The sequence below is a fragment of the Mustela erminea genome, chromosome 12 (assembly GCF_009829155.1).
Source record: "Mustela erminea isolate mMusErm1 chromosome 12, mMusErm1.Pri, whole genome shotgun sequence".
Lineage (NCBI taxonomy): Eukaryota > Metazoa > Chordata > Mammalia > Carnivora > Mustelidae > Mustela > Mustela erminea.
In genome coordinates, this window is record NC_045625.1 from 73,729,602 (window position 1) to 73,742,468 (window position 12,867).

Here is a 12,867-nt window from a genome sequence, read left to right on the forward strand (position 1 = left end):
TCATTTCCTTCAAGTGTTTCCCCTTACATAACATCTAAGCAAGCCTAATGATGTTTTTCAAAAGCAATTTTAAAAATTCAGCAGGGATCAGTGAGGCCATTGAACAGTAAAAACAGTAGAGATCAGAGCTATATCTGAAATTGAGAAAGGGACAGCCCTGAAAATCATAGTGTAGTCAGTTTAGTGTTCAGACGTGGAAAATACTAGAACAAATCATCAAAAAAATCAATTTGCAAACACCCATACGATCACAGAATACTAGGTAATAATCAACATTGTTTTGTGAAGAACAGTCTTGTCAGGACCATCCAATTTCCTTCTAAAACAGAGTGACAGGCCTGGAAGATCAGAGGGATGAAATAGATGTAATGGAGCTTGAATTTCACAAAGCTCTTGATTCTGTCTTCCATGATATGCTCATCAACAGACAACTTCAAACCAGAAGGAATTTGCTGTACAGGTTTACTAAACAGCACAGCTTTTAGTGTTTCTGCCCTCAAAGGGCGGGTGAAGGTTTGGGCAGGTGATGTTTGACACAGGATCGAGTGGCTCCTGGACACTTTAATATGCTCATCCATCCCAAAGCCAGCCCTAGCTCCCGTGCAATGTGAAAGGGGTAGGACAGCCACTGTGTGGTGAATTGTCATGTCTCAAAGGAATGGGCAGTCAGAGATGAGCATATTGGAGAAGAGTATTTCCCTCACCCCGTGAAGAGCCATCTCCCTAAGGATGATATTAGGTAAGGGATTGGCATTGTTTGGGAGACATTTAGTTACAAATTAACTTTGAAAGTTTTATAAATATGCAAAAATAATGGTATATACATTTTACTTTGGAGAAAAATCAGTCTATATAAACTCAAGCTTTAGGAAATGCAAAAAAAAAAAAAAAAAAAAGAAAGAAAGAAAAGAAAAGAAAATGGTATATGTAATGCAGGCATTGGTGAAAAACATGCCAAATCCTTAAAATATTTTTGGGGTAAACTTTTGAGAAAGATGAGGTGACTCATCTCAAAATTTTGAGAAATATGAGGTGACTCCAGCACATAGGAGTCAGGGTTTGAAAACTGGTTTGACTATCTCCTAGTTGTGCAACTTTGGGTAACTTATTTAACATTTCTCAGATTTCCATGTTGTTCTATATCAAACAGGCCTCCTAAATCTTACAGAGTTGAAATCATATATGAAATTTCATCATATCCTATATATTAATGTATGAAACATATGAATATATGTTTCATGTATTCATATATACAATGTATTTGGATATTTAGGTATATGGGTACTTTCTTCAGCGTTAGGCATACTGGAGGAATGTAATAAATATTAGTGCCTCCCTTCTATAGCCATGCTGTTAAGTCCATCTCAAGAAAGTAACATATAGTAGGAGATTCAGTGATACACGTGTCAACTTCTTGTCTTCTGCCATCAATAAAGTCACCAATGGCTGTCTGATGTTTACCCCATGATTCTCGTTCTCCGTCTCTAGTTCCATCTTTAGACACCATACTCCATCTAGTGTTTGGCTTATCCTATGGAAAACCCCCAAAATTTCCAGTAGATATCTATGGAGTCGCCTACCCAATCACTGTACCCTCCCCTTTCTCCAAGGCTGCATGGCTATGACAGAAACTGCTATGTGTTCTCACGATCCCGCCATCTTAGCCATACCAACCCACCTCAGTTGGGTATATCTGCATCAACGGAGGCCAATCCTTGGGGTCACCTGGGTGGCTCAGTTGGTTAAGCATCTGACTCTTGATTTCCATTCAGATCATGATGTTGGGGTCCTGGGATGGAGCTCAGGATTGGGCTCTGTACTCCGTGAGAGTACAGAGCCTGCTTGAGATTCTCCCTCCTTTCCCACTCTTCCTCCTCCTGCTCATGCACACGCTCTCTAAAATAAATAAATAAATGTTAAAAAATACATAAAAGCCAATCATCACCACTGCAATTGACAGTTCCATGGGTGAGCTTCTGAATGGAGCATCAGAGGCTTTCTGTAGATTTGGAATTGCACTAGAACTCAGAGAATTTGAGATTAGTCAGCCACTCCTTTGTTAATAACATCCATTGGACCAATGGAGATGTTTCCCATCATGGGGAAGATCCAGTCTGTCTTAAAAATAAGAGAACATACAATGCCTGAGAGGCTCAGTTGGTTGGCTGGCTGCCTTTGGCTCAGGTCATGATCTTAGGGTCCTGGAATCGAATCCCACATTGGGCTCCCCACTTGGCAGGAAATCTGCTTCTCCTTCTCCCTCTGCCCTGCTGCTCCCCCTGCTTGTACTTTCTCTCTATGTGTCAAATAAAATCTTTAGAAACAAAGGTATTTAAAAAAAATTAGAGAATGCTCAGAGAACAGCAAAAAGAGTGGTAGGATGAGACTTGTCAACATTCAAACTCTCAGTCCAGTTGTTGCAGCTACCTTCCTGCCTTCTGTGCCTCGGTTCTTCAAACTCTTGGACTCCTCTGGCCAGTAAGTGCTCTGTTTTTACTTATGCCTTTTCATATTGGGGTTCTGTCCCTTGTAACCAGATTTCACAAACCACTGTAACTAAAATCCTTAAAAAAAAAATCTTTGATTATATCCTCAGATATTTACTCACAGTAAAATCAGAGAAACTGTATTTTTGAGTCAAGACTTATGTACATTAGCAAGATGATGAAAGCAAATGTCCAAAAAGTCTTTCAGAAAACTTTTTTTAAATAAATATTTTATTTATTTATTTGGAAAAAAGTGAGTAAGAGAGAGCATGAGCAGGGGCAGTGGGAGAGGGAGAAGCAGATTCCCTGCTGAACAGGGGCACCACATGACTCGATCCTGGGACCCTGGGAACATGAACTGAGCTGAAGACAGATGCTTAACCAAGCCACTCAGGTGCCCCAGAAAAGTTTTATTAATTTCAACTCTCCTCTGTAGTATTTGAGAATGTTTTTTTATCTAGGCCTTCCTAACACTGGATTTAAAAAAATAGTTTTGCCAGTTTGAAAGGTGAAAAATGGTATCTTTAATTTTTATTTGTTCAGTTATAAATTCTAATTATAGCTATTTATTTCTCTTTGCTGAATCTCCATTTGTGTCAATTGTCCATTTTTCTATTTAGTACCTTTTCTAATTGATTTGTAAAAGCTATTTATATAGAAAAATATTAAAACTTTGTCATATATGTTGCAAATATTTCATGCCATTTGTTACTTGTTATTTGTTAGGGTGAGTTGAAGGTTAAATAAAGAACTACATCCCCCTTCATTTTTTGAGAAATAGTACTGTACTAGTTCTTTCAGAGAAGTCTCCAAAGCAATGACACCGACCAATTTTTTACTATCTTTAAATTATTTGAGTATAATCAGAATATAATCAATGCCTTAAAGTTTTCATTAGCCACTTAAATTCTCCCGATTTCTTTTCTCTTCCACCCTCCCAGGGAAAAAGAATGCAGTTGCCCTCTAAGAGGTGACCATTTTTGCATGAAGATAAAGCTCACATAAAATTAGCAGGTGCTGTCCAAGCTCAGCAGCTTTCCTTCTTGACAACTGTTCTTCCTTCTTTCTAGCAGTCAATTTCCTTGGTCCTCTCTTTTCTGCACTGTGAATTAAAAAAAAAGTCTTCTTTGTAGAGCTTATTCCTTAGATGTTAAAAAATCTATTTAACCAATAAAAGTCCCAAGAAGTTACACATATAGGGCTATTACACTTACTAAGAAAAATAAATAAATATGGCTAGAAATGAACAAGTGACCCTGAAAGTCATTATTGGTTTAGTAACAATTTGTGAAGGGAGATTGGAAATAAAATGCTATACAAAGAAACCTGAATAATAGAACTGAATTACTTTCAGAGGAAAAACATTGACAGGATCCAAGTTATCCATCTCATACCTGTCAGATGGCTAAAATAGAAAACACGAGAAACATGTGTTGGTGATGATGTGGAGAAAAAGGAAGCCTTGTGCATTGTTGGTGGGGATGCAAACTGGTGAAGCCACTGTGGAAAACAGTATGGAGTTTCCTCAAAAAATTGAAAATAGAATTGCCATGTTACACTACTACGTATTTTCCCAAAGAAGACAAAAACACCCAATCAAAAAGATATATGCACCCCTTTGTTTATTGCAGCATTATTTACAATAGCCAAATTATGGAAACAGCTCAAATATTCACTGATAGATGAATGGATGAAGCAGTTACGGTCTACATATACAATGGAATATTACTCAGCCATAAAAAGGAATGAATTTTTGCCATTTGTAACACCATGGGGGGATCTAGAGAGCATAATGCTAAGCAAAAGCAGTCACTCAAAGAAAGACAAATACCATATGGTTTGGCTCCTATGTGGATTTTTTAAAAAGATTTGTTTATTTGAGAGAGAGAGAGAGCATGCAGGGCTGGAGAGAAGGAAAGAGAATGTTAGGCAGATCACACACTGAGCAGGAAGCCCAACATGGGGCTCAACCCCACAACCCTGAGAGCATGACCTGAACCAAACCAAGAGCTGGATGTTTAACCAAGTATACCATCCAGGCACCCCTCATATGTGGAATTTAAGAAACAAAACAAATGAACAAAGGGGGGAAAAAAAGAGATAAACCCAAAATCAGGCTCTTAATTCTAGAGAACAAACTGATGGTTACCAGAGGGGGGCGGGGGGTGGTGGTGGCTGAAGTGGGGATCAAGAGCACACTTATCACAGCAAGCACTGAATAATGCATAGAATTGTTGAATCACTATATTGTACACCTGGAACTAATATAAAACTGTATGCTAACTAAGCTGGAATGACAATTTTAGAAACTCTAAGTTACAGAGCACTTTGTGCTCAATATCTATTGCTATATGACAGATTACCTTAAGACTCAGTGGTTTAAAACAGCAAGAAATTATCATCTCACAGTATCAGTGGTCAGAAATCTAGGAGCAGCTCAGCCGGGTGATTCTGGTTCGGGATCTGTCATGAATCCAGTAGCTATTTGTGACTTGGGGATGTAGTCGCCTGGGCTTGACCAGGGTCGGAGTGTCTGCTTCCAAGCTTAGTCCCTTAGAGGATAACCAAAGCCTGAATTGTTCATCACATGGGGTTCTCTGTGCTCACAACATGGCAACGGGCAGAAAGATCCGAGAGAGAGAGGGAGCAAAACAAAAGACACAGAATCTTATAACTTAAAATGCCATCAGTTCTGCACATTGTGTTGGCTACATACATAAATTTCAGTCCAATGGGGGAAGGATATTTCACACCAGGGTGAATACCAGGAGGTGGGATCTTTGGCCATCATCTTGAGGCTGGCGATGACAGCCCAGGTCAAACCTTCTTTACCACTAATACCTCTTAGATCTGCCCACATGAATTCTGAGGATTCTATCTAAGCCTCTCTTCCCCTCATACTACTCACTGTCCTTACACCATCTTGTCCATTCCCAAGTCTGGGCTGGCATTGTATAAATCATCTCCATCCCCATGGATTTTACCATCATACGAGAGCTGAGGACATCTCCTCAGCCAGGATATTGTTCTCTTGGTTCTAGGCTTGTATTTTCACTTTCCTGCAAGACGTCTTCATACATATGCCCGATACTAAATGCTACTCCCCACTCCTAGCTTCAAACCTGCTCCTCTTCCTCTTTCAGAGGATCATACACCCATCCACACAGTTGCCAGGCTGGGGGCCTGGCTCTAGAGTTTGACTGCTCCCCCTGCCCCCACCCCCATATCATTGGGGCTACTGCTCCAGTTGGCTCTTCACCTCCTCCATCCAGGTCCCTGGTAACAGAACGTATCAACCATGGCTGCCTGGGGTTAGGAGGTGAGGTCTAAGCTGGTCCCTTTAGATTTTCTCTCCTGAGACTGAATTCTGAAAGAATATACCCAGTAAGTCAGAGATGATTGGAACCAACATGTTTTATGGCAACACTCTAGGGAAAAAATGGCTCCTTGGGCTTTGGAAGATTCTGAAGATAAAAGCACTCCATTTCTGGCCCCACAGGCTGCTTATTTAGTTTGCTCTTTGATTTTGTGACCTATCCTGATAGCCTTCTGAGAGGCTATCTCCACTGTCAGTCTCTCTGTTAAGGTATGATTATCTCTCATTTAGATAGCCCCCATATCTTCCAAAATGGTCTCTGAGTGCAGTCCACTCTCTTTCTGGTCTATTCTCTACAGGTGCTCCTTCCCAGATAATGCTACTCCCCTGCTGATAATCTTTCCTAGATCTTATTGCCTTGAGTAAAAAGTCGTGAATGCTCACATGGCTCACAATGGCCTTCATGGTCTAATGACCATTGGATTTTTTACCCGGTCTGCTGCACTCCATCTACCAGTCACACCAAAGGGCTTCCAAGTTTTCTGAAGTCTCCATGCTGTCACCTCTGTGCATTTCCACTTGTTTCTTTTGAATTGAGTGTTCACCCACATACATGAACTCCGTATCTGACCAATCCCTACATATTATTCAGGTTTGGGCTTATCTGTCACTTCTTCTAGAAGCCTCCACTGATGCTACCTTCCAGAATCCTACCCTAACCCTACAAGTCTGGGCTGTGTTCCCTTCCATGTGGTCCTCGAGTGCTCTGAACACCCCTATTATACTATCCATCCAATAAGGTAATAATCACATCTTGGCTTATGTGCAGTCCTATTTCTTTCCTAAGCTCTGTGAGGCCAGGGGCCATCTCTCTTCTGTTTCTGTTTCTGTATCTCCAGGGCCTAGTTCAGTTCCTTAAAACATAGAGGACATAGGGGCACCTGGGTGGCTCAGTGGGTTAAGCCGCTGCCTTCGGCTCAGGTCATGATCTCAGGGTCCTGGGATCGAGTCCCACATGGGGCTCTCTGCTCAGCAGGGAGCCTGCTTCCCTTCCTCTCTCTCTGCCTGCCTCTCCGTCTACTTGTGATTTCTCTCTGTCAAATAAATAAATAAAATCTTAAAAAAAAAAAAAACATAGAGGACATGGAATAGACATGTGTTGAATACAGGAATGAATTAATATTTAAGTCTTCTCAAATTTGTTCTCAGTCATCTACCAACTTATAGTAAAACATAATCATCTTCCCAAGCTCCCGTGATGGCAATACGTATGCAGTAGAATTTTTACAACTCAGCTTCAGCAAACTTACTGTTTCAGAATAAGACATTCATTTGAGCCACAGCATAATGCTAAAAAAACAGAAGCATCTCTGTAGAGATACGTAGCAAAGAGGGTGGCCTCTGAGTGAAAGAGGCAAATTTTCCTATCCATATCCCTTTAGTATGGGGAACCACACATGTGTGATGGGCTGTGCATTTGCTAGGACATTAAGATATGCTCCTAGTGGAATAAAACTTGGATACCCTTTTTAAAAAGTTTCCTCCATCTGCATTACAAAAAGTTGTACAAATATTGTTTTGTTCAACACAGTTACCAAACTGCTTGATTACTGCCACATTTTATATGGGAATTTCTACACATATGAATTAGTCCAATAATAGTTCTGAGCGCGAATATCCACCAGAAATGCTGTCTTATCTAACAACGTGAGGGGAGGTGGGTGAATCAATCAGGGGGAGAGCTACCTTCTGAGCCTACAAGTCTGGGCTAGCATTGTGGATAATCATCTCCAAAGATAGAAGTGAGTATGGTATCCGTGTTCAATTCCAGACATGGTGATACCTCCCTGGACTGTTGGGGATTTCAGGAAAGATTTTTAAGAGACCACAGATGAACAGGATTATAGTTTGGCAACATCCTTAAAGACTGACCCTGAAAACACCTAAAACAGTCCTTGCCGCCCCGTTCTCCTCTAGGGAACCAATTATGTGCTTGTCCAGAGAGCTCTGTGTCCTGGTGTGGACTCTGGAAGCCCTCACAGGAAAGCAATTCAGATAGTCACTTAACGGGTCCAAGCTCTGTGATGAGATCTTAATTAAAACTCTACAAAATCATTTCTCTGAATTCCCCAAGAATTCTTTTCTTGGCAGTTGAGAGAATTGAGCTTTTTAATACAGGCATGTGATATTAAGTGCCCAGGTTACATAATCAAACTTTCCCCAATCTAGAGCAGTGGATCATAATGCCTTCGTGGACCCAGAATAGTGGTTACCAAGATTTCTAGCAACCTGTGTCCTTTGCCCTGCAGCTTAATCAATCCTGTGGGCAGGACCCCTGCTATCTCAGTGTAATTTTCACATGGCTGTAAACAATTCTGCTTTAACTACCATGGCTGGGCCTTCCTGAGGTCAGGAATCAAAATACACACGAGTAATCTTTGATTAAAGAAAATCTTCCCATGTGGTCCACCTTTCAAACAAGACTATTGTGCCTACCGTGAAGTGCTCTCTAAAGATAAAGAAAACGAGGCAAAAGGGAAAAGAAAAAGAAAAAATTCACACCATATTATCAAAGTAATATCAAAAGTAAAAAAAAAAAGTTATAACATTTAAATATAAGGGGGGAGGAGCAAGATGGCAGAGGAGTACAAGACCTCCTCAGGTCTCAGGAGTTCAGCAAACAGTTATCAAACCATTCTGAATGCCTACAGACTCAACAGGAGATCAAAGAGAAGAAGAGCACCAATTCTGGGAACAGAAAACGACCACTTTCTGGAAGGTAGGACATGCGGAGAAGTGAATCCGAGGCCAAATACGGAGGAGAGACTGTGTGAGGAGGGGCCGGCTCCCAGCAAGTGGTGGAATGGGAGCGCACAAAATGGGGACTTTTAGAAGTCTGCCCCACTGAGGGATGTCCCTCCAGAGGCTAAGTGGGAGGTAGAGTCCTTAGGGTGACAGTGTGGTCTCAGGACCTGTGGGGTCACAGAAAGACAGGGGGTATCTGAGTGCAGCAGAGCTCCCAGGTATCGGAGCTGGGAAGCCAGCTACAGAGACGGGCCGAGGAGTGAGCTCTCAGCTTGGGGTTACCTTAAACTGTGGTGATATGCAGCACAGTCAGGCCACTGCTCTTCGAGGAGGGAACCCACAAATGGCAGATCTAGGGAGACCCCTCCTTCTTCCTGCAGAAGAAGCAGCGCTGAAGCACGTAGCAGGAATCTGCTGGGTTTGGAGACTCCAAACAGGTCCGTGTGCCAGAGACAGAAACGCTTGGTCACAGGCCAGGTGAGCTCAGAGGGCAGCCAGAGACCAGGGAGACGGGAAAGACTGACTGCTTTTCTCTGAGGGTGCACTGAGGAGTGGGGCCCCGAGTTCGCAGCTCCTCTGGGCCAGAGACTGGGAGGCCGTCATCTTCATTCCTGTCCTCCAGAGCTTTGCCGGAAGCGTTCAGGGAACAAAAGCTTCAGAGAGTGAACCTGAGCAGATGACTTAGCCCGGCCCCTGGCAAGGGCGGTACAATTCTGCCTTGGGCAAAGACATTTGAGAATCATGGCAACAGGCCCCTCACCTAGAAGATCATCAAGAACATCCAGCCAAGACCAAGTTCACCAATCAATGAGAACGGCTAAACTTAAGAGCAATGGGAATACAGCATAGAGAATTCATGGCTATTTTCCCCATGATTCTGTAGTCTTTCAAATTTAAATTTTTAATTTTTTTTTCTTATTCTATTTTTTAAAAAATTTTCCTCTGTCCTATTTTAACTTTTTAAAAACTATTTTACCTTATCAATACCTTTATAAAAATCTTTTTTTTTTTTAATTTTCATTGCTATGGTCATATTCTATCCTTTCATTATATTTAACCTTATTTTTTGTATACATATGGGTTATACGTTCTTTAAAATTTGGGATACAGTTTCTTCTAACAGATTAAAATATATCCCAAGTCTACTGCATGCCTTTGTTCTAGGCTCCAGCCTGATCACATTCTTTCCTTTTTTTTTTTAATTCTTTTTTCAACCAACTTATCAATTCCTTTTTTAGAATCTCTTTTTGATTTTCATCTTTACAGTCATATTCCATCCCTTCATCATATTTACCCTTATTTGTGTGTGTGTGCATGCGTGTGTTATTTCTTTCCTTAAAACATTAGGAGGCAGTTTGTTCTAACAGACCAAAATACACCCAAAATCAAGTGTGTGGCTCTGTTCTATTTGCTAACCCAATATATATATAAAATAATATGTATATGTATATACATATATATTTTTTAATCCTTTTCTTTTTCTTTTCTCCTTTCTCCCCCCATCCCCCACCACCACACACAGTTTTGGGTCTCTTCGGATTTGGTTAGTGTATATTTTTCTGGGATCCTTACTACCCTTTTAGTATTTTGTTCTCTCTCATTCATCTATTCTTACCTGGATAAAATGACAAGGCATAAAAACTCACCTCAAAAAAAGATGGCATGATATATTCTGAACACTAAATGAGAAAAACATGCAGCCAAGAATACTATATCCAGCTAGGCTTCATTGAAAATAGACAAGGAGATAAAAAGCTTCCAGGACAAACAAAAAATAAAGGAATTTGCAAACACCAAACCAGCCCTACAGGAAATATTGAAAAGGGGCCTCTAAACAAAGGGAGAGCCTAAAAGTAACAGACCAGAAAGGAACAGAGACAATATACAGTAACAATCACCTTACAAGCAATACAGTGGCACTAATTTAATATCTTTCAATAGTTACCCTGAATGTAAATGGGCTAAATGCCCCAATCAAAAGACACAGGGTATCAAAATGGATAAAAAAATTAAGACCCACCAATACTCTCTCTGCAAAAAACTCATTTTAGACCCAAAGAGACCTCCAGATTTGAAGTGAGGGGGTGGAAAACAATTTCCTATGCTAATAGATATATAAAGAACACTGATGTGGCAATCCTTCTATCAGATAAATTAGATCTTAAGCCAAAGACTATAATAAGAGATGAGGAAGGACACTATAGCATATTTAAAGGGTCTGTCCAGCAAGAAGATCTAATGATTTTAAATATCTATGCCCCTAACATGGGAGCAGTCAATTATATAAACCAATTAATAACAAAATCAAAGAAACACATCTACAATACTACAATAATAGTATGGTATGTTAACACCTCCCTCACTGGAATGGACAGATCATCTAAGATCAACAAGGAAATAAAGGCTTTAAATGACACCCTGGACCAAATGGACATCACAGATATATTCAGAATATTCTACCCCAAACAACAGAATACATATTCTTCTCTAGTGCACATGGAACATTCTCCAGAACAGATCACATCCTGGGTCAAAAACCAGGTCTCAACGGGTACTAAAAGACTGGGATCATTCCCTGCATATTTTCAGACCACAGTACTTTGAAACTAGAACTCAACCACAAGAGGAAAGCTGGAAAGAACTCCATGTTGAGTTCTTTCCAGCTTTCCTCTACTTTTCCTCTACTAAAGAATGAATGGGTCAATGAGGAAATTAAAGAAGAATTTTAAAAAATTTCTTGAAAACACAACTGTTCAAAATCTTTGGGACACAGAAAAGGTGGTCAGAAGAGGAAAGTATATAGCAATACAAGCCTTTCTCAAGAAATAAGAAAGGGGGGCACCTAGGTGGCTCAGTGGGTTAAAGCCTCTGCCTTTGGCTCAGGTTATGATCTCAGGGTCCTGGGATCGAGCCCCCCATCGGGCTCTCTGCTCAGTGGGGAGCCTGCTTCCCCCTCTCTCTCTGCCTGCCTCTCTGCCTGCTTGTGATCTCTCTCTCTGTGTCAAATAAATAAAATCTTTGAAAAAACAAAAACAAAACAAAACAAGAAAGTTCTCAAGAACTCAATCTAACCCTACACCTAAAGGAGCTAGAGAAAGAACAGCAAAGAAAGCCTAAACCCTGCAGGAGAAGAGAAATAATAAAGATCAGAGCAGAAATAAATTAACTAGAAACCAGAAGAACAGTAGAACAAATCAATGAAACTAGTAGCTGGTTCTTGGAAAGAATTAATAAGAATGATAAACCCCTAGCCAGACTTATTGAAAGGAAAAGAGAAAGGACCTAAATTAATAAAACCATGTATTAAAGAGGAGAGATCATAACCAGCACCAAAGAAATACAAACAATTATAAGAACCTATTATGAGCAACTATACACCAGCAAATTTGACAATCTGGAAGAAATGGATGCATTCCTAGAGACATATAAACTATCAAAACTGAACCAGGAAGAAACAGAAAACCTGAACAGACCCATAACCAGTAAGGAGATTGCAACAGTCATCAGGAATCTCCCAAAAACAAGAGCCCAGGGCCAGATGGCTTCCCAGGGGAATTCTACCAAACATTTAAAGAAGAATTAAAACCTATTCTGAAACTGTACCAAAAAATAGAAATGGAAGGAAAACTCCCAAACTCATTTTGTGAGGCCAGCATTACCTTGATCCCAAAACCAAAGACTCCATCAAAAAGGAGAATTACAGACCAGTATCCTTGATGACACGGAGGCAAAAATTCTCACCAAAGTACTAGCCAATAGGATCCAACAGTACCTTAAAAGGATTATTCACCATGACCAAGTGGGATTTATTCCTGGGCTTCAAGGTTGGTTCAACATCTACAAATCAATGTAAAACATTAATAAGAGAAAGAACAAAAAACATATGATATTCTCAATAGATGCTGAAAAAGCATTTGACAAAGTACAGCATCCTTTCTTGATCAAAACGCTTCACAGTGTAGGGATAGAGGGTATGTACCTCAATATCCTCAATGCCATCTATGAAAAGCCAACAGCAAATATCATTCTCAACAGGAAAAAACTGAGAGCTTTTCCCCTAAGGTCAGGAACACAGCAGGGCTGTTCACTATCACCACTGCTATTCAACACAGTACTGTAAGTACTAGCTTCAGCAATCAGATAACAAAAAGAAATAAAAGGCATCTGAATCAGCAAAGGAGAAGTCAAACTCTCACTCTTTGCAGATGGTATGATAGTTTATGTGGAAAACCCAAGACTCCACTCCAAAACTGCTAGCTC

At 40.4% G+C, this 12,867-nt stretch overlaps 1 long non-coding RNA gene across 1 annotated transcript; it reads right to left on the bottom strand.

Annotated features, from left to right (window-relative positions):
- Positions 1-3,389: 3,389 nt before the first annotated feature.
- Positions 3,390-6,722, bottom strand: LOC116571148. The gene is made up of 3 exons (XR_004277733.1): positions 4,850-6,722; positions 3,881-3,986; positions 3,390-3,588 (listed from the first exon to the last, which is right to left on the bottom strand). It is a non-coding gene; the product is annotated as an uncharacterized LOC116571148 (long non-coding RNA).
- Between the last annotated feature and the right edge of the window lie 6,145 nt (positions 6,723-12,867).